This window comes from Sminthopsis crassicaudata, chromosome 6 (assembly GCF_048593235.1).
Source record: "Sminthopsis crassicaudata isolate SCR6 chromosome 6, ASM4859323v1, whole genome shotgun sequence".
Classification (NCBI taxonomy): Eukaryota; Metazoa; Chordata; class Mammalia; order Dasyuromorphia; family Dasyuridae; genus Sminthopsis; species Sminthopsis crassicaudata.
In genome coordinates, this window is record NC_133622.1 from 4,324,569 (window position 1) to 4,348,124 (window position 23,556).

Consider the following 23,556-nt stretch of genomic DNA (forward strand, 5'->3'; position numbering starts at 1 on the left):
ATATTCCTTCCTCAAATGCCACGAGAGACTGAGTGTGAGCATCTCAATTTCCTCTTCCTCCTCCTCCTACTCCTCCCACACACGTCACTTCCCCCTCTTTGTCCCACCAATCAAGTCAGCACAGAATAGCTGGGGAGGGTCAACCTTCAAACAAGTTAATAGGGAACTGTCCAATTGGCAATTAGTCTCACATGTTCCATTATCCAAATTCATTTGCTCAGTTCTAGCCCTTTACAAAGAATGTCTCATGATTAAATAGAATCTGTCTTGGAAGGCTCTGCTACTTGCCATCATTTGGTCAGTCTCTACCCCAACCTGGGCAACACTTTTCCCAATCTGTAAAATGAAGTTGTTTGGCTAGATAGCACTCCCTAAAATTCTATGATTTTCAGATAAGAAAGCTCAGAATTGTGAATGAGAGCATGTGGTAGATAAACAGAATAAGAAGAGCCAGATGGTCTCAGTGGTATCAGCATTTGGAGCCTAGTTGACTGGAAGCCAGAATGACAATGTCTCTAGAAGAAAGGAAGATATTAAGAAAAGGGACTGACATATAGTAGAAGATGTTGGAGCTCACCTTACCCTTTAAGTCTCAACTCTTAAAGTTGGGACCTAATTTGATATCATTAGGGGATGAGTTATTATTGTAGAGGTTGTTGAAAACAGAGACAACTTTCATCAAAAGAAGAAATAACCCCAGTAAATGAAAAAGAAGCAGAAATAATTAGAGGCAAAAATATATTGTCTTTGGCTGTGGTCAATACTATTATAATTAAAAGCTGTTTTTAATAATCCTGTTCCAATCATTGTTGTTTAATATCTAATCAGGAAAGCAAAGAAATCAGAGGTTGAACAAACTAACCTGAACCAGTGGCTTTGAATACATACTCCTCCCTCACTTCCCCAGTACATTTGTGTAGTTTTGATTGTCTTATCTGTGCCCAGCACATTTCAGCTGTAGTGAAGCACATGAGAAATACAACTTAATTCCCTCACATTAAGATACTAAAAACATCATAAAAGGTAAAATCTGGAAGAAACCTTAGAAATCTAGTCAAAAATCATCATGCTGCACATACTAACACACACACACACACACACACCAAAAATTTAAACTTTTTTTTCAAAGTTGTACAACTAATTAATGACACAAAGAGAAATAAAAACCAAATGATATTCATAAGCAATTAATAAACATTGTGCTATTGTATCAAGCATTGAGCTGGAATACAGATATTAGGAAAAGAAAGAAGAAGGAGGAGGAAGAGAAAAATGCATCTTTTCAAAGAGTCTTGTATTTTATCAGCAGAGATGAGATTATATAAAAAATACACAAAATAAATGCAAGTTTTTAAAATTTTATTTCATTTTTTTTTACTGAAAGACTCATTGGAATGATCAAGAAAGATTTTGTGTCAAAGATGTTGAATCCCAAAGAAATTGAGGATTCTGAGGGAGAGGGTGAGACAGGAGCATAATATATGCCTTAGACAATCACCACTATAAACAACAGAGCAAAGATGTGGAGTGTTTTTGAAAAATATTATACCAGTTTATCCTCTGTATCTTAGAATTCATTAGTTCTAAATGTCTTCTTTGCTAATATTCTCTCTTCTAGAAATGTCTGCATACATAGATATAGATATAGGTGCTTATTTATCACTGAGGCCTGCCTTGTAGATGGCAAAAGCACTAGGGAATGTAAAATGGATAATTTTCACTTCAGATTAACCAAAGAATTACTCTTTTACAGTAAGAGCTAACAAAAATCTTTAATGGGGATGGTGGGGATGGTAATGGATGAGCTAGAGCCTTCTAGATTTGACATGGAACACCAAGTCAGGAATAGCTTTGTGACAGAAGTGTTAGAGCAGAAATATCTTAATCACTTAATCACATGTCAGATGTTCAAGTCTTATTCTGCTGCTTTCTATGTATATAAGCTTGGAAGTTAAATCCTTTCCCTGAACCTTGGTTTTCTTCCTTGCATAATGAGAAACTTGAACTAGATGATCTCTAAATTCCCTTAATACTGTGGCTAAAAAGATCCCATTAACATGTTTCTCTTCCTTTTAGATGTTCCTATTAATGAATATAGTCCTTTAGGGATTACAGATAAGAATCCTTTCCATTGAAAGAGTTCTATAGAACAATCAATTCAAGTATCTTATTTTACTTATTTAATCCTCATCCAAAACTTTTGGGTTTAGATGGAAAAAGGGTAAGGATTGTTGTCCCTACTTTGTGGATGCTTTATTAGAGAAAGTGGGAGTATACACCTAGACTTTGAATGAAGAACTTAATTCAAATCCAACCTCAGATACTATCTAGCTGTGAACTCTGAATGAAACATTTCATCCCACTCTGCCTACATTTTCTCACCAGTAAAATGGGGATATTAATAAGAGCTACATCCCATAATTTAACAATAATGTAAAGTGCTTCACAAAACGTGTGTGTGTGTGTGTGTGTGTGTGTGTGTGTGTGTGTGTTTTATGATTAGGATATGGCGCTGAAATCAAGGTTAAAAGAAGTTAGATGATTTATATATGGTCAGACAGTAAATTGGTAGTTTTTCCCAGGTTAGAACCTAATATTGGAAAACCATTGTGGTGCTCTTCTCCCATTATGTTCCTTTGCCTTTCAGGAGGGCAATCCAAATTGACCCAGCAGGTTCCACACATGATATTCCTGTTAAAACATGGGGAAAATGTTTCAACCCATTTAGGATTCTCCCCAGGCTACTTTAAATGAGTCATTTATCCTTCTCTAGAATGTAAAAGAATATATTATTATTTTGTTCCCATTCTTATTAATGCTTATTGTTAGCCATGTCAGATAAAATGCTTCTCTTCCAACTGTGCTTATCATGGAAGACAAAATCACTCTGTCACTGAGGCAGATGGCCCCGTTTATGGAAATACGTCTCATTAAGGAAAGGCATTGAATGGTTTGACAAGCTGAATTTTTAGGATGGATTGGAGAGAGAAGGGAGCTTGATTCATTACTAGGGGATTGATGAGAGACATCTTCCCCAAGGAATGAAGTTTACTGATTGAAAACTCTGACAAAGAGCTAAATGTCTTTGAAGATTGCATGGTTGGTGAGAGAGGACATATTCCATCTTTCTGGAAGAAACAGGGATCTATATTCTTCCCCAAATAAACCACAGCAGAAATATTACGCTCAATTTTGGGGGCTACATTCCAAGTAGATATCGACAAGGTGGAGATTCAAGGAGCAAGAAGGGTCACCAGCATGCAGGAGACCTCAAGATCATGTTAGATAAGGATTAGCTAAAGAAATTGGGGATTATTATTAACATGGAGAAGAGGCTTGAGGGAGGAGAACGTATTAGCTTTCTTGAGGTGCTGAAGGACGTCTTGTGGATAAAGAAAGCAAGCCTGTTCTTGATAGCAAAAAAAGTCTGTAATTCTGAAATGATAGACCAACTTTTACTGAGTAAATTGTGTCAGGTTCCTCAAAAGATTTCATCAATGCTCTTTCCCCCATCTGATTTTTCAGTATCTAGTGTTAACATAAGAAGTTAGTGAAATAGATATTACATTTTAGGAGAACTGGATTTGATAGAGGCAATATGGAATAATAGAAATCTCATTGGAGGAATTGGGAAACTGGGCTTCTGTTCTAGGTCTTGGCACTAAAGTTCTAGAATAATATACTTAAAAGAAGCATTAATAATTATCTTTACCAATCTTATCATTTTTGCACATAGGGAAATTGACACCTAAAATGATGAAATTACTTGCTCATCATCACACAGTAAATGATAGAAGTAGAACCTGAAGTCATCAACCTGACTTCTGAGTCCAAGTTTAATATTCTCCTGCATCACATTTCCTCCCCCCTTTCTAGAGCCTTGCCTTATCTGTAAAATAAAAGGTATCCAGAAAGGGACACTTAAAAGTCTTTTGCATCTCTAGTTTTATGTTCATTTCTCAGCTGGTCCACTGTCTATATGACTTTATGTTAGCCATTTCTCCAATTTCAGTCTCAGTTGTCACATTTGCAAAATGAGGGGATTTTTTTTAGAATCCAGATCATCTATAATGATATTATTGATATTCTGATATTCCCTCTGATATTCTGTGATGTAAGATCTCTTCCAACTCTAACATTCTCTATCCAAAGTCTAACCAGCATCGACATAAATTTTATATTTTATCTTTATTAAAACTCAAAATGAATGTGCTACATCCCCAGTGGTGCTCCTTTATAGAAATAGGTTTATAAATAAAATGCACAACTTAAATTATTCTGAAAAGAATGAGGCTTTGTAATTAGTTTTTGAACATGATCATTGTTCCTGAGAATATATGTTTTCTCCCAAAAAATGTAATTACAAAATAATTGGATTCAAAAACCAAATTGCTTGCTCCTGGTAATATTCCTCCTCTTCTATTGAGTGCCCATCACTGGACTGCTGCCTCTGTTGCAGGAAGTCAAAGACATAGACCCAGCTGTGTCTGCTACTGGATATTCTTTTAGGAAAAGGAGTGCAATGAATGTTCTCAATTAAATTTCACCAAAGGTTTAATTGCACTTTTTAAGTAACTGCTTTGGTCTACAAAAGGAGCAGTTAAATTGTATAAACATGCAGTTATACTAGATGTTTTCCCTCCATTCTTTAAAATGATGTTGATATGGTTTGTTCCAATAACATATCAATTCTTTTGCCTTTGAACAGACATCATGTATTAAAAGTACCTTAGGTTAAATTTTCATTGCTGTAGGGGAGCAATTATTGAATTTCTTACTGAAATTCTCACTGTGGATTCTAGAATATCATAATTGTAGGAAAAAAGAGCTTTCTGAATAACCTAAAAGGCAAAGGAAAGATACATGGTGGGTGTAAGCTGGCATTCACATGTTATCAACAACAGCTTGTGTTCACAAAGTAGCATGGAAGACATGAAGTATGAGTAGCCTGGAAAAGGCAATGGTCCACTTCTGTAGCAAGAATGAAAGATGACAGATGGACAGACCAAGCACTGCCTTCATGCTCATAGGATAGGAAAAGAATGAAAAGCAACCGTGTTGGACATCTCCTTGATGAAGAATTATGGGAAGTCCTTGACAAGAATCACATGAGATTATAGAATACATTATGTGAGTGTGGGTAATATTCTGGATATGGCATCAGAAAGGTATAGGCTAAAATCCTCCAACATTTATTGTCTGGAAGATATTGGAAAAATCATTTAAGCTCACTTCCCATCTATTTAAAAGAAGGACAATAATGCTGGTGTCATTTACCTCACAGAGTTGTCATGGAATTCAAAACTCTAATGCATAGAAAGTGCTTTGAAAACTTCAAAGATATATAAACATATTTTTATTGTTAAAGCATGAAGGAAGAAGGGATACCAAGAATTATGAGTTCAGGACACATTCTAAATTACAAATGATCATTTTGTCATGGTTGCTTTTCATTTGGTGCATTGTTTCCAATTCTGAAATTGTTCCACCATGCCTTCTATTTTTTTTTCCTTAGGAGATATTCTCTCACATGAAGCCTACTCTGAAAATGGAGCATCCTATGATGGCAATAAAGGAACAAGAGTTTGACTCAGAAGTTCAAAGACTTAGCCCTGAGCATAACAGAGAAAATGCTCTTCCTGTCATAGGAACATCCTTAAGCACAGCATGGGGGAGCAAACAGAATATTGGATCTGGAGTTAGAAAGTCCCGAGCTTGTTGGATTACAGATTCACATGCTTCCTATGTGATCTTAGGTAAGTCAATTCTGTTCTCTGAGCTACAATTTTCTCATGTGCAAAATGAGGATCTCTAACCAAATCTCTAATGTTCTATTGTCAAGTGTATATTCTTTATGATTATATGACCCACCAGCTCCTACCTCCCAGACTCCGCTTTGGATTTATATATTTTATCCCATAACACTTTGGACTCTTCTGCTTTTAACACTATTTAAAAACTCACCTATCATACTCAACTTTGGTAAAACCCTCTTTCCACAGTTCTTATTATATTGATTGTTCTACTTTTGAAAGAAAAGCATAGAATAAAAAATTATCTAAAGAATTAAAAATAGATATTACAGAAGACAGCTCAGAGGAACGTGACAAGTTTATAGTGATAAGGAGGCCTGTAATATTCTCTCTAAAATGTAATGTTCTCTGGTGAGTTTTCTTGGGGTGTCTGGGAGCAGTCTTCATTTCAGTTCAGTAATCACCACAAGCGCAGCCAAATCCTTTATTGTCTCCTTCAAAGTCCTATTTCCCTCACTTGGGGCTCGGCTAGTTTTTCTAGAGGCCTTCCAGATCTTGGTTTCAGTGGAGAAGCGAAGGGGGAGAGCCTCCCACCACTTCTCTGTCTTCCCTAGTTCTCATTCTGGCTCAGTTTGTCCAAGCTTACATGCTCTCTTATCATAGGTGTGAGTCTTGTAGAACTACAGTAAGTACTAAGTACATGCACTGAACCAGAGAACTGTTAAGCACCATGCTAAACAGCCATTGTCTCTATCAATTTCCCTGACTTAGCACCTTATAAGAATCCTTTGTTTCAAGTTCAGTGTTCTGGCCCATAACAGAGGCCATCATTCATAGTTAATGAAAAAAAAAATTGGGGGGGAAATCACTGTCAATCATTTTGTTTGCAAGTGTTTGATAGGAAAAAAAAAAGATGCAATGAGAAGGACAAAAAATGTCAAGTAGACGGTGTTCTACTTCTATCCTCTTGGTGTTAGTGAAAAGCAGGGAAGGGTTCCAGCAGTTCGAATTAGGCACCCCATGACTAACTGGGAGAAGAATATGAGTAAGAGACACGTTGATGTGCAAGAATGAATGGATTGTAACTGGCATATCAGAGGGAATTCCTGAATTGCCGAGAACTTCATTCAAATGAATATTCGATGAATTCCTTTATCCTAATAGCTAGCATCCTACTTGGAGACCTCCCCATGGAGGGGAGAAGACTAGTTTTCAGAATATCAGTTCTGGCAGACCCTATCATTCTAAAAATCATTCACATGGGGGCTGGCCATAGATAGACTCTAAAGCTCTATGAAGATCAGTTTTGAGAAAAGGAGCATTTTAGGCTGAGGTCAAAGAGGTTCAGGATAATTTCACTTAGAGGTTTCCGCCCCCTCCTTGCCATAGTAACTCTCAAAAATGGAAATACATTGTGATCTGGATAGATGGATATATACATGCTCTGACTGATATAGATCTTTAATGTATATATAATGACATATCATTGCTCCCTATAAAATCAAAATGTTCAAAAGGGCAAGGACCCTGTCTCCTCCATATTTGTATATACCAGGGTCATAGCTTGTAATAGACACAAAATAAGTGGGTTTTAAATAGATGTTGAATCCAACTATCTTTCCAGTAAATTCATAAAGGTTGGAACAAATGTTGTTCTGTATAAGCAGTTGAATTGTTTATAGAAAGTTCTCCTATGCTATTAGCTGACCAATGTCATTAGATTGGCATTAAAATTCATAAAACTGTTCATACATATTTAATGCATGTCTATGAACAGAATGATAGTTTTTCTATGGCTAACATGAAGATACAGAAGTCATTTTTCAATTCCCCTTTTTGCTACAAGTTTTTTCTTTTTTTAATCCAGAATCATACTTTCTGAAATTTCATGAACTTTAATTTGTGACCTGTCAGGACAGAATTCATAATCAGCTGCTACTAAATGTTCACACAGTTACGTAGTCCTTAAACATTCATTTCTCTATGAATAATTCAGTGTACCTTTAGTGAACTCCTCATGAATGGTTAATGAACAAGAAAATATCAGTAACAACTAACATCAAAATACTATTGTTATTTATTTTTTTAAAGTACCTGATTTCTCATAATCCAGGAATCCATAGATGAGTCATTGATAAATTGATAACAAGTGAGGCACTTTACACATGATGAATTTTCCTTCCTTCCCTTTGGTTATTGTAATAAAGGAGAATGGGAGAAGCTCATTAACAGTAATGACTTCTATATGTCCCTTTGTTTTTTACTTCCACATTTATTAAATATCCATTGCTCATTGTATTGAAACACTGAAGGCAATGCTAAGTCTAAGAGAATGAAATTTTGCCCTCTTTTATTGTAATGTGTATGTAGATAGCATGACAACCATTGAATCTTAGGCACATTAATGGTATAATTAAGCTTTTAAAAAATAAAGGGTTCTAATCAGAAACAACTTATCATTAGAATAAAGTTGAACTTTTGAAAATAGAATCTACTACAAGTGGTTAAGAAAGCTTTCCTTTCACCCATAGAAGGAACACTGGGAATTGAGTGTAAACTGTTTGCACTATTGTCTTTCTACCCAGGTTACTTTTACATACTGAATCCAATTCTTCCTGTGCAACAAGAAATTCGGTTTTACACACATATATTGTATCTAGGATATACTGTAACACATTTAACATGTATGGGATTGCCTGCCATCTAAGGGAGGGGGTAGAAGGAGAGAGGGGAAAATTCAGAAAAGAAGTGAGTACAAGGAATAATGCTGTAAAAAAAATACCCATGTATATGTACTGTCAAAAAATTATTATAATTATAAGATTAAAAAATTTTTAAAAAGAGTTGGGGAAAGGAGAAATTTAAAATTTTCCCCAGTTAACTAAAATGTCACAAATTCTGTATAACCAATGTTCTACTTTCATTGTTATATAACATAGTTTCTCTTTTTTATATTTTGAAGAAAATACTTTCAGCAATAAAACAATTCTGAAAAAAAAAAGAAAGAAAGCTTTCCTTTCTTTCCTATCTATAAACTGTGGCATGATCTCCCATTTTACTCCCTTAAATTCCAGTAAGCTCACTTCGAAGACAGGGCTGGGGAAAAGAATATTCCAGTTAATTGAGCATTCTGGTTAAAGGAATTACTGTTTTCTGACTTAAACTTTTCATGGAATTAGATTACAGTAAAATTCACTTATCTTTAACACTGTGCTGCATAGAGTCAGTTCTTCAATAGCTTCCCCAAGCTGGAAGTGATTTCTGCCTCATATGATTTCATACCATTTCATACTCTAATCTGTATATATGTTATACTCTAAACTGAATTATATTTATTATATACAAATGTTTTAATTTTTACTTTATGGTACTATGGAGTACTTGAAGGCAAGGATGTTATTTCATTCTGTATAATGAAATTGGCTTTCTCTTTCTTTCTAGTACCCCCATTTGATGTATAATTTCTTTAATCTGGATAATTTCCTCCATTTGATGGTGATTAAAATCCAGAGGAATGACTTTTATCTCATTCATCCTATATGCTTCATAACAGTTGGGGTTCATTCTCAAGTTCCCTTGGGATCTGGGGCATATCAAGAGAATATTACAGTTGTTCCCCATTTTAGCAAATTGCAGGTCCATTTTTTCTATTATATACTTACTTGATGGCATCTTTTACACTCTTTCTACAAAGCAAGTCAGTGTTTATAAAAAGTTGAAATCAGTCCCATCACATGCCGTCCCACAACTAAGAAGTTATCTGAGACTGCCAGATTCCTTTCTTTCACCATGATAGAACCCCTTCAGGTTTCTTACTGTCATTGAATTAGAAAATAAAAACATTTCAGAATTTGGAGATGATCAATGGCCATCTATTCCGATCCACATTCCTCCAATTTTGTTCTCTAAAATATGCTTTGCCAGTGGTCATCGAGCTTTTGTTTGAAGATCTCCAAGGATCTTCTAAGGAGGACTTCTACTTTTTGGTAGTAATTTAAAGCCTACACTTTTTTTTTCTTTGCATCTTCTACCAATTTATTTTAGTACTTTCTGGGACAAAATACAATTATTGCACTCTTTCTTCCAAATAATACTCTAGATAATGTTTACACAGGTAGCTGGTAATTCAATGGATCTGAGTACTGGACCTGTAGTCAGAAAGACTTGACTTCAAGTCCAGCCTCAAATAATTTCTAGCTGAGTGATAGTGGACAAGTGATTTATCATATGATTTCCTGACAAAATGGATCGATTGGGGAAGGAAATTTCAAAACACTCCAGTATCTTTGCCAAGGAAATCCTAAATGGGGTCATGAAGTTCAGACACACTTGGAAAACAACAATGCTTGATGGTAGTTATTATGTCCCCTCTTAAGGGGACTTCTTCTCAAGAATAAACATTTTCAATTATCTGAATTAATCTTAATATATATATATATATATATATATATATATATATATATATATATATATACATACACATATACTCCCCTTTCAATATCATTACAAAATATGACACCATTATATGAAAATAGTACTCCAAATGAAGTTTGGAAGGACCAATGATAAAAGGACTCTCTCTCTCTCTCTCTCTCTCTCTCTCTCTCTCTCTCTCTCTCTTTCTCTCTCCCTCTCTCTCCTCTCTCTTCTCTCTCTTCTCTCTCTCTCTCTCTCTCTCTCTCTCTCTCTCTCTCTCTCTCTATATATATATATATATATATATATACATATATATATATATATATATATATATATATATATAAAGGATTATCACATCCACATCTCGGTAAGGTATATGTTCCATGAGAGAAATTATTTTGTATGCATGTCTATTCAAATGGACTTTTTTGCCTTTTCAATTCAGAGTGTCTTAATTGTGCTTCTCCAGTAATAGTGGCAAAATTACAGGGACGAGTCCTAAGAAAATGCCTATAATAGCATAATAGATGGGACCATAAAACATTAATTTAATTATTTTGATTCTAATTTTCTGTTGTGGAAAGAATGTTGTTTCGAAGTCAGAACATCCAATTTGAAACCCTCACTCTGCCACCATTGTTTTTGAGCAAGCCACATAATTTTGCTGTTTCTTCTTCTGAAATTGAGAATTAGTTAGATAAGAGGACATATCATTTCCTTCTAACTCTCAAACTCCAATCTGATACAAATAATAAACTATTGGAAAAAGTGAACCACATTCTTCTGGAAACATGTGAAGCCGTCACTTACAAAGGATTTGAAGCTAAAGGATGATATATTATTTTGATGCTCTTTGGAACTCCACAATTGCTCCTTGGAGAATGGAAAAAAGGAGTGGGTGGACTTAGTTTCATCCTGTGCTCAATGTCAACCAGAAACATTGCTTTATATGACAGTTGACCATTGAATGTTGTACTATTCATAATGCGTTGTTAATTAGTTTACCACCATGGAAGTATATTTACTTTTGTATCCATGGCTCTTTCCAAGAACAAGAAATTGAGAAGTATTTGAAGAACTAGACAAAATCCTACAAACTAAGTCAAAATGGATTTATTGACTTTTATATGAAACTGTATTGGGGATATTTTTTTCAAAAGTTAGAATGTGTGATTTGACATAAAGAAATGAACCAAAGTTTCTAGACTCGTCAGAAATCCCACACATGGATATCAGAAATGCATTAATCAAGAAAAGAGTTGCAAAGCATTAAGTGGAATTTGGCAAGAAATGATTTGAGTGATTTACTAATAAGATCTCTGTTTAGTGAGAATATTGAATGGGAAAGAAAAAATGTTAAAGTTTAGGATAATCTCAAAAGGAAGGAAAACTCTGGAAGAAAAGATTCGGATTAAGACTTAAAAGAAGACAAAAGCCAAATATGAGGCAGATGATTTAAGGTGTGGAGGACAGCCATTGAAAATGCAGAGTTGGGAAGGAGTTTGAGGACAAGGAAGGAGACAAGTGTCATTGGATTGCAGAGTATGTGCAGAAGATTAAAGTGTAAGAAGCCAGGTAATGTAGGAAAGGCACAGATTATGAAGGGCTTTCAAAGACAAATATATGATTTCCTGTTTTTTGTTTTATTTTGCTTTGGTTTTGGTTTGGGGTTTTGGGTTTTTTTGTTTTTTGGTTTTTTTTTTTTTTTTGTTTGTTTTTTGTTTTTTGTCTTCAAAGAATGTACTGGAAAAGGGAGATTCTCGAAGCATGGAGATAATCTTTCCTGTTAAAATTTGGTCTGTCCTTTGAAGTCAGTCTCAAATATCATCTTCTTTAAAAATCTTTCAGTTACAGACTTTCTTTCATCACTCCAGCATTAATATTCTCCAATTGTTTCGTCTTCTCTGAACATTATTAGAAATTTGTTCCATCCTCCCTTATTTCATTTTCACATATATTTATCTGGCAGATGTTATGTTTGATTCTTCATTTTGTCATCTTATACCTTAAAACAATGCTTTACATATAATAGAAATTATTTCAATCCTGATTAAATTGTATTTTAAATGGAAAACTGATGGTACTACATTTATCCCAAAGATTCCTACATGCTATCATTTTTCTTACTCTACAATTTAGTACTTTCTATATATGGGCACAGATTTTAAAGGGATGTTACTCAGTTCTTTTACAATGGGGTCTTTAAGAGAAGTAGTATATTTTTGGTGAAGTTGCAAGTTCCTTGAAGAATGTGCCATTTTTCATCTCTATACATTTAGCATCATTTCACATATTACGTGATAAGTCAATAGTAGTTGCTTTCAATAAGATGTAAGTGGACCTTAAAGGCATGTTTTACCTCTTCATTTAAAATTTATATCCCATCCCTTCCTTAAATGATTTTGAGGCAGTTTACACAAATAAAAATAAGACAAGAGGAACAAAATCATTTAAATTATCAATAATGTACTCTTCTTTCCCCCCATACTTCATAGGATTTTATTTTTTCCAGTTACATGAATAAATAAGTTCCAACATTTACTAAGATTTTGATTTCCTTATTTTCCCTCTCCTCTTCCCATCTCTCAAGATGCCAAGCAATCTGATATAGGTCATGCATGTGCAATCATATTAAACATTTTCATTTCTACATTTGTCATATTGTGAAAGATGAATTGGAACAAAAGGGAACAGCCGCAAAAAGGAAAAAACAACAACAAAAAAGGTAAAATAGGATTCTTCCATCTGCATTCAGACACCATAGTTCTTTTCTCTGAATGTGGATAGCGTTTTCCATCACAAGCCTTTTTGAATTGTCTTAGATCATTGCATTGCCAATAAGCAAAGTCTCTCAAAGATGATTGTTGGAAAAATGTTGCTGTTACTATATACAATGTTATCTTGATTTCACTCAGCATCAGTTCATGTAAATCTTTCTGAAATATACTTGCTCATCATTTCTTCTGGAACAGAAGTAGTTCATTACATTCATGTGTCACAATTTGTTCAGCCATTTCTCAGTTAATTGGCATTCTCTTGACTTCCAATTCTTTGCCTCCATAAAGAGAGGTGCTATAAACAGTTTTGTAAATATAGGTCCTTTCCCTTGTTGTGATCTCTGGGATACAGACCTAGTGGAAGTATTGTTGGATCAAAGAATATGCAGTTTATAGCCTTTTGTTAATAGTTCCAAATTGTTTTCCAGAATGATTGGCTCAGTTCCCCACTCCACCAATAGTGCATTAGTGTTGTGGTTTTCCCAAACCCTCTCCAATATTTTTCATTTTTATTTTTTGTCATATTAACTAATCAGCTAGGTGTGAGGTGATATCTCAAAGCTGTTTTAATATGCATTTTTATTAGAGCATTTTCTCATGTGTCTTCATAGTTTCAACTTCTTATTTTAAAAACTGCCCATTCATATCCTTTGAACATTCATAAATTAAGGATTAATTTGTATTTTTTTATAAATTTTACTCATTTCCCTATATATTTTAGAAATGAAGCCTGCACCAGAAACATTGTAAAAATCATTTCCCAACTTTCTGCTTCTCTTCTAATTTTGGCTGCATTGGCTTTATTTGTGCAAAACCCTTTTCATTTTGAAACCAAAAACATGCATTTTACATTCCATAATGTTCTCTATGTCCTATTTGGCCACAAATTCTGTTCTCCATACATCTGATAGATAAACTAGTGCTTACTCTACTAATTTGCTTATGATATCCACATACTCATTTTTACCTTATCTTGGTATAGGGGGTAAGATGTTGGTACCCTTACAACATCTTGTTGTACCCTTCTTTTAATGTGATAGGGTAATTATTTGTCCTGGAACAGTGCCTCTAGGATAATGGAGAATTATATTTTCAGAAATGTAACCTTCCATCTGCTCAGCCTATTCCTTTACTTACCTTCCTCATAGAAAGATGGTAGAATGGAACATAAAAATGGTGCAGTACATCAGACAGCTAGTTAGAAGAGTGCACTAGTATAAGAATCATCAAAGGAAGATGTCTTGAGTGTTCTGCCCCAATTAATGACTAAAATCCAGGTAAAAGTAATAATGATTTATTTGTACACTCAGAATCAGGTTTGACAAATATGGTCTCTTTAATCATCATTGTATTGTGTTCAATTGTGTCCTAACAGGGTGGATTTAACAGTAAAAATAACAGAAAAAAATTGAGAGTGTATAAATTGAAAAATCAATGATGTCAGATACCTGGTATGACCTAGTTACTAAAGTCAAACACTGATATGTTAGCTCTGAGTGGGTTTCTGGAAACGAATCCAAAAACAGAAGTACGTAGAATTATATAGTTTTCATTATGTGATAAAAAAATAAGACAGGTTCACACAAAGATCTAGATTTACCCAGAATCAAATTCAAGGAATGCCTGAGGACATAAAAAAAACTTAGGAGAACCTTGATAATTTACAGTCTGACCTCACCTACTGCCACTTATTCAACTTCAGATTATTATGTAGAATCAACACATCCTGAATATAGGAAATAAAACATAAGAAGCAGGAATGAAAGAGACTTTTATGAGACCTAAAATGTTACTATTGGGGTAAATAGAAAGCCAGAGTGGTATATAATATGTAACTTGCCATAAAAATGTGACTTATTGTTGAATAGAAGTCACTTTCATTTTACCCCCCCATTGAAAACATGTCCTGACTCTCCAACTCCGTAAGTTTTTTTTTCTCATTCTTATGAATACTAACAAGACTCATTAAAAAAAAATAAAAAGATATATACATGATATCCAATAATAGAGTGGTTTCTGGTTGGAAATATAAAACCATTTGGGGATTTACTTGTGGCAAAGTCAGGTGTTATCTGAAATTGGTTACTATTGCTAAATCTTCTTTGTGACCCTGCCAGAACTGTTATTTATTTATTTCTTTGTTATCTTGTACCTCCTTTTTGCTAACAGCAAAGGGAATAAGGCAATATAATAAAGCGAAGAAGAAGCCGAACCTCTGCAATTAGAAGTGTATAGATGAGAATACAATCTCATTGTGTGACCAGCCTTGGATCCCCAGGGCCCTTCTTAGTCTACACTCCAGGAATTCTGACAATGTCAAGTTAAATTTAAAGAAGGGATGACCTGAGGCATCCAAAGGTAGATAATTAAGTCCTTTTGGATTTTCCACTCTCCTGCAATTATTATCCAATTATATCTACAAGGAATAAGGAGCCAATTTTAGAGGTTGGATTTAAAGAAAGGAGCTGGCACTAACTCTGGAGTTAAGAGACTCGGGTTAAAACCCAACCTGTGAGAGTTTAATCTGAATTTGTCTGGCTTTCAGTTTCCTCATCTATAAAACAAAACAAAATAAGGGAGTTGAACTAGATTGGTGATGTCTAAACTCTCCTGATCATGTCAATAATTTTGCAATCTTTCTGCCTGTACAGATCCCAGTCTTCTCTTTCGCCTGTATTCAAACTCTTCCCCCAATACAGCTTTGACATATCCATCAATAAATAAATTGACCCCTTCCCCTTCCCAAAAATTGAATTTAAATTTCCCCTTCCATTCTTTCTCCTTCCAGTAGAACCAGGAAAGGAAGAGCTGCATTTTATAACTGACAGCAATAATGTATAACTAACCAAGGAGAAATCTGGCTGTCAGTGAGACTTATTTACACTTTGTCAATCTCCTCTAACCCCCATGGAAGTGCTACCTGCTGCTTCCCCCTTTCCAGATGGGCATCTAACTTCCTGCCAACTGGTGCCCAAGACTCCATGTATATCCTGCAGCTCACATCATTTATTAGCAAGTGATCTCCCCTCAGCATGGAAAAACAGGCAAGTGTTTATAAAGCAAGCCTCAGTGGCTTTCTCTGCTGAAAAGTGGCAAGGAGCCCCTGGGCTCTCTCTTGCAAAAAAAACGAGGAAGTTCAGCAATTGGTGCAAAGAGAATTAATGAGTTTCAGTTGGAGTGACACACTTTGCTATTCTTGGGACAATACCCTCTATTACTGTCAGGTTCTGCCTTAGGGAGGAGGTCTCTCTCCAAGCTGGCATTGATTCACTATCATTATTCCCAGTACAGTCACTCCCACAGTTCTCACTTCCAGACAGTAACATACTGTGCATAATTTTAGACATTTCCAATTTGAAGTGTATTTGGGAATCCAATAGTTTACAATTATTCCAGCTAAGATGCACAACCTATTTTTATTAGGCTCCATCAACAGTTTTTTCTCCCCCTTGAATAACTTTGAAATCTTTCTTTTTCTTTTTACCTCAAAGGCTTGTTGTGAGACTCAAATGAGGTAATGTATTATACAGCACTTTGTAAAATGTGAAGTGAGTTACCAAAGTCAGCTATTAAGATGAGAGATAGTGTGGAATCAGTCTAGAACTAGTCTAGAATCAGTCAAGAAAGCCTTAGATTGCAGTCCAAGATCTGAAACTTGCTAACTATGTCAGTGGTGACTCGTCGGCAAACTACACACATATATTATACAGAATGGGTGTATGCTTATACTTGTGTGTTGAAATAGATTTATATATATATATATATATATATATATATATGTAATATATATAATTATAATATATATTATATATAAAAATATATATGTATATTATGTATAATATATATACACATATATATGTGGTGTATGTGTGTGTATGTGCGTGTTTATGTGTATGTGTGTCTTTCCTTCCAAGGCTTCTACATTTCATGTTTAAATGACAGCTATAATTTTTTTTCTGTCAGGTTTCTGTTAGAATCCCTAATTTGCATGGTTTAATAGCACTCTGCCTTGATATCCTACATGAAAATAGCTGTCCTCTCTTCCTAATTAACCCATGATATACAATCTCTTAAAAGATTAGTTTTAAAGGGAATAGTCCTAGGATGATGTACATTAATCTCCTCACTGAATTACATTATCATTTGGGGGATGTCTTACCATAGTGCAAGAAATAATCCTTAGTCTCCAAAAGAAATATACAGTTAGTACTGACCATGGACACTTATTCTTCAATCTCAATTTCTTTGAATATAAAATGTAGGAAGTGAACTAGGTGAACTTCAAGGTTCCTTAATTTTTGGCTCTAAAACAAATCTAATAGTCAATTTAAAAAGCAATCTGCTAGTGTAATTATATTATGGACATTTAATTCCCCCATCCAGTTTCTGAGACAATTATAGTTAATAATTTTTAATTGTATCATTCATTTCTATTTTGTATATGTATAAAGATATGAATCAAAACAAAGGAAAAGATATTGAATTATTCTTATATGCAACATAATTTACTGGATAGTATAAGGATACAAAGCTAACACGGTATCACTAACTTCAAGGATTTTGTATAGATAGAAAGCACAAAGCAAAACAGATACATGAACAATCTAGCAGGGCTTTAAAATAATAACTAAAAATAATAATAGAATATTTTAAATTAATTTACATCTCAAGGCATAGTAGTATAACATTCAAAGAAACTGAAAGAATTGATATTTGTGAGTGGAAGACTATTGACTACAATTTTTGAGAATGATTGAAAGTAGGATTGGTACATGAGGAAGGAGGATACTATCGTGTTCAATGTTTGAAAAGGAAGAACATAAGAATTTATGAAAAATATGGGCTAATCATCCTGACATTAATCCTTGGGAGGAAAGAAAAATCAAGAATATATTATTAAACAAGTGGTTTGTAAGTACTTGGAAGACAAAGCTGTAACTACTAGGAGTAATCATAGCTTTATTACTATCAAATAATATGAAATAACATCATAGTTTTATTACTATCAAATAATCTGAAGTAACATACTTTTAAACATAGACTCAATAGAGTGATGGGGAGGGATGTTCAGTAGTTGTAATGTATTTTAATTTCAGTAAAGTATGTGGCACAGTATTTCATAGCATGTTTATTGAGAAGATGGGAAACTTAGAGAATAAATTATAAAATAGTTAATCTGAGTTTTAGTTGATTGAAAATTGGTGGCCCAAGTAGCTCTGACAATAAAATTGATATTAATCTGGAGGGAGCTCTATTTTTAAAAATTCCTAAAGATATCTGTTATTATCTTTGTTCTTTCAAATATCATCATCAAGGACATTGATGAAGACATAGATGGCCTACTTATTTACTTAGGATCCCAATATATCTTGAATAACTTGGATATTTACTGATGGAGACAAGATTCTAGAATATTAATCAGAAAGGAACAATGAGCCAAGACTTAGCAGCTAAATTGAACAGTTCCCTATATTTGTTTTTAATTTTATTGATAGTTTGTCATATATCATAGTCATTTACTGATGTATCCCTAACCATACCACAACAATGAAATTTAATTTACTTTTAATTGATATTTACACATAAAACAACTTTAGTATTAATTTTTAAAATTTTGTATTACAAATTCTCTCCCTCTCTCCCCAATCTTCCCTCCTTAAAAAGGCAAGCAATTTGATATTGGTTATACATGTGTAGTCAAGCAAAATATTTCTATTATATTAGCCATGTTGTGAAACAAACTATAGGATAAAAAGCATCTCAAAAAAAAGAAATTAAAAAAGAAGGCTTCAATCTTTATTCAGACACCATCAGTTTTTTGGGGGGATTTGATTTTTCATCATAAATCCTTTAGAGTTGCCTTCAATCATGTACTGCTGAAAACAGCTAAGATATTTGCAGCTGATCATTTTAACAATATTGCTGTTACTTTATAAACAGTTCATTTCATTTTGAATCAAGTCATGTAAGTCTCAAGTTTCTCAGGTACATTTCTTAGAGCATGATAGCATTTCATTGTAATCACATTCTAAAATTTGTTCAGCCATTCTCTAATTGGTAGACATTCCCTCAATTTCTAGTTCTTTGTCCCCAGAAAAAAAGTTGCTATAAATATTTTTGTACTTTTTTTATTCTTATTTTTTTTATTCTTAAATTTCTTTTTGGATACAGATAAATTAGTAATATTGCAAAGGGTATATATGGTTTTATAGCTCTTTATGGATATAAATTATTTCTTATTAAAATAATAAGTAAATAAATAAAGCAGCCAAGAAAAAAAAAACTAGCCAGTACAAGAAGTATAAGTAGTATGTATGACTTTCCCCATGTCTTGAAAGGAATCAATTATATTATCATCTCTGTTCTAGAATCAAGATAGAACATGAAAAATATATAGTATTCAAATTAACTTTTGTATTCTTTTTGTTTATGATTTACTTAATTTCTTAATTTTTTCTTGGTCTACTTATTTCACTCCCCAGCATTTCATAGTTTCCTACATTTCTAGAAATTCTTTTTTTTTTTTTTTTCAACAAAAATACATGAGAAATGTCATAATCACAGGTCTCGAAGTTAGGAGGGAAGATAACTACCTCTTACCCATATTGTCTGTGTGATCCTGGGAATTTAATTTCTCTGTGTCTTAAGCAACATTGTGAACTATAAATTTCAGACTAGCTGCTGATTTGGTGAATGTCAATTTGCATTAAGAGAGGATTTCCTCATGGAGAATTACCCTTACTAATTAAATCACAGGTCTTTTGAAAAGAAAATAAAGGGAAAGAAAAAAAAGGGAAAAAAAGATAATAAAAAAGAAACAAAAAAAAAGGTCAATAAGTATTCATTAAATGTTTACTGGATGTTGGAATTTGTTCATAAAGCTGACCCATATAGACACATACCAAAATAATAGACAATCCACTCCCTTAAGGAGCTTCTTATCTAACTAGGGAAGACCGCTCCTATTCCTGTCTGCCCCCTTTCCCCAGTCATATACTCTGAAAAGGACAAGGGGAAGATGGGGAAATATTCTGCTTAGGGATTTGATGGAGAAATTAAAGAAGTTCAGTTGGATAGGAAAAGGGGAAGATATCTACCTTCTATTCTCTCCTTAAATAGAGATTGAGAAATTGGTGACTGTCCTTTAAATGCTCTAAGCAAAAGGACAAAGGGTACTGAAGAAATGTGAGTGCCAAAGGGAAAGGACTAGAAAAGAAGGATATAAGGAAAACAATTCATATATCATAGTTTCTTTAGACATTTCCCGGTTCTTTGCTGGCACATAAAGGGTTCCTACAAATATCTTGGTGTATATGTATATAATTTTCTTTTGTTCCTTGTGTTTTTCACATCCTTGGGGAAAGTGAATAATAATGGAATCTGAGTCAAAAGGTATACCTGTAATCTTGGGGCCCTTTCAACATTATCTCACTCTCTCTGTCTTTGTCTCTCTCTGTATGTGCCAATTTCCTAGATGTGAGGTAAATTAAAGGAGATATTTAATTCATATTTCTCTTATTAGTAACAAGGCAATCCTTGATATATATGGTTGTTAATCATTTGGGATTCTTTTGAAAACTATTCATATCTTTTGAGCGTTTATCTTTTGCTAATGGCTCTGGGTCATATATTTCTGTTAAATGCCTATAAATATTGGCTATCAAACATTAGTGCTATTTTATTACAAAGACTTCTTATCTTTTAGTTGAAAGTCACTTTTTATTTCATGGCTCCACTGATTTTTATTTATTCAAAGACTTTTATATATTTTGTAACTGAAATTATTTAAATTTTCACATCTATTCCTTGATTAAAAATGTTTGCCTTAGAATTATCTATGGAATATGACTTCTAATTTCTATATAAAGCATGTGTATATATAAAATATATATGTGTTTGTGTATATGATATATAGATATTAATATAAATATCTGTTTTCACAAACTGTTTTCCAGTTTTCCCAGAAGCTATTAATGAGTATGGTACCCTTCCAAATGTTTATGTTCTTGGTATTATTGAATACAAGTCTACTGAGTTTAATTTCATTTGATTCTTTTTCATTGTCTAAGTGATTCACTTAACTATCTCCTATCTTTAAAAAGTAATTCAAGATCTACACAAGCTACTTCTCCTATAATTCTTCTATTTTTCTTTATTCCCCTTAAGTCAACAAAGTAATAAGCATATATCCATTGCTCACTGTATTGAAGCCACTATTGGTTGGTCCTGAGAAGACAAATAGCACAAAGATAGTACTGTCCTCAAATATATTGTATTCTAATGAGATCTAATAAAAATCTAAATATCAGGATGAGGAAGTGATAGAAATAAAAGGCTAGAGAGTTCAGAATATCTTCTGTAGAGTATTGAACATGTGACTAGAAGGGTTTGGGTTTTTCCTTAAATGAAGATTCTGGAAGGAACTAGCCAACTAGAGGAAGTGAATACATGGGTAGACTCTTTCTGCACAAATGGTGTCAAAATAATTTGATGGTCACTAATAAGGAGAGAGAGAACTATGTCTGACTTTGTTCCTTCCCTAAAACTTCAGTTCCAAGAAGAAAAAAAAATCAGAGGAAAAGAACAAATGGATCAAAAAACATTAGGATCCTAAAGCATTTGTTGCTTAGAATGAATTATGCTATTATTTTTGAATAGTTGTATAAAATATCCCTTTGGTAATTGTAAAGCTGGTGGTAGCATCATTTTTATTATGACGGCAAGAGCTAACCACAAGCACTGAATATTTTTGTTATTGTTTGTATTCCTTTTCTAAAAAGAGATTTTAAAAATTGAATTTACATAAACTTCTAGTTTATTTTGATAACTTGGCTCATATTTCATGTACTTTATAGTTATTTGAATTATATTTCTTTTTCAATAATTTTTTCTTCAATTTTGCTATTGCAGTTTGAAGTGCTAATGCTATTTTTGGACACACACACAAATGTGTGGGTGTGCATATGTGTTTAGGTATATGTATATATGTATTTATGTATCTCCACATATGTATTTATGTGTATGTGTGTATATATGCAAATATATATATATATATACATACTACACTTAAATTGTTACTGATTTAAAATTAATTTCTTTGACAATTCTCTATTGTTTTCTTTGTAAACAACCTTGTCACATACAAGATATTTTCTTTTGATTTTTGCTTATTTTAGCCTTCATTCCTAGAACTAGATAAAAATGATTTTAAGGAGAGTGGATACCTATGCTCTAATCATAAATTTATTATTAAAATTTTGAATTCTTGTCACTTGCAAATAATGTTAAGATTTTAGTTTAAAATAAAATGGCCCTTCCCTGTCAATATTTTTAGCATTTTAATGAAGCATATACCATATATTCAAGGGCTTCTATATATCCATTAATATATTCATATTAATAATTTTTATTATTTTAAAATGTTAAATTGAAATCATTATGTTATAATATTGAACAATCTTTGTATAAAGTCAACTTAATGATAGTGAACCTTAAAATATGAAGACTATCCCCAAAAGTGATAGTGCAGTTTTAAACTTTAATAGCTATTGAATATTTCTACTCGATCCATTTACTATTCAAAATAATATTGTCTTCTTTTGCTTTGTATTTCCCCATGAGCTTTATGTATTTCTCTTTTATATTTCTTGTTTTATTTCTCTATACCATTGAACAATTCATGTTTTTGTAAATAGACCATGTGATACGATGAGAAGCGTATTGCATTAATATTTGCATGCATGTGATATTATGTATTTTCACATATTATTTATGTAGCACTATATTGTTTTATATTATCCTTTTAGGCTTACCCTTCTGCTTAATTTATCCAACTCTGAGAGAGAAACATTGATCACTTACAATTGTTGTCATTTTATATTTTGTTAAAAAATTATTTTTTCTAAAACTAAGAAAGAAATCAAGCATTTCTGAAACCTAGTAAAATAGGAGGGGGAAGCATGATTGGACATGAAAATGCAAGTATTTTTAATATGACTTGACACACACATATATGTATATTATGCATAATAAAGTTATCATGTAACTTTCACTTTTTTTTTTTCTTTTCTTCCTATATTCTGCCATAGAGAGGGTTAGTGAGTTACCATTAGACACAAATGTTTGGTTGGTTGTTGTCCTTTGTTCTTGACAAAATGACATTGCTGTGTTAGAGTCAAGTTACATTGTGTCCTACTGTGGCTCATCAGATCTATATGAGCTCAGAATGCTTAGATTAGGCACAGATATTCCATATGAACATTGGGGGAAGACTTCTGTCATTTAGCACAACTTGCATTTCCTTTGGGCTAATTCAAAGCCCAAATTTTGGGCACCTTCTCTGATGAAGGCACACTATGCTGGGTGGTTCTGTGCCAGTGTCTCCCATGTTATACAATTGATTAGAAAGTTCTTAAGAGTATTCTTTTATTTTTTTTTCTGACCATAGTGTGAAAACTTGCCCAGTATGAGTTCTCCATAAAACTGTCTTTTCGGCAAGCTTACATTTGTCATTCAAACAATGTGGCCCGGCCAATGGAATTGCCCTGTAGAGTTTGGATGCCCTGATATCTAGTTGTACAAAGGACTCAAGTGTCTGCTATCGTAGC

General features: G+C 33.4%; 1 long non-coding RNA gene across 1 annotated transcript in view; it reads left to right on the top strand.

The window, feature by feature from the left end:
- Nucleotides 1-5,523: 5,523 nt before the first annotated feature.
- Nucleotides 5,524-23,556, top strand: part of LOC141547117 (uncharacterized) — a 151,345-nt gene continuing 133,312 nt past the window's right edge. Inside the window, exon 1 of the long non-coding RNA XR_012483516.1 lies at nucleotides 5,524-5,756. This is a non-coding gene — a long non-coding RNA (uncharacterized LOC141547117). The remainder of the gene's footprint in view (nucleotides 5,757-23,556) is intronic.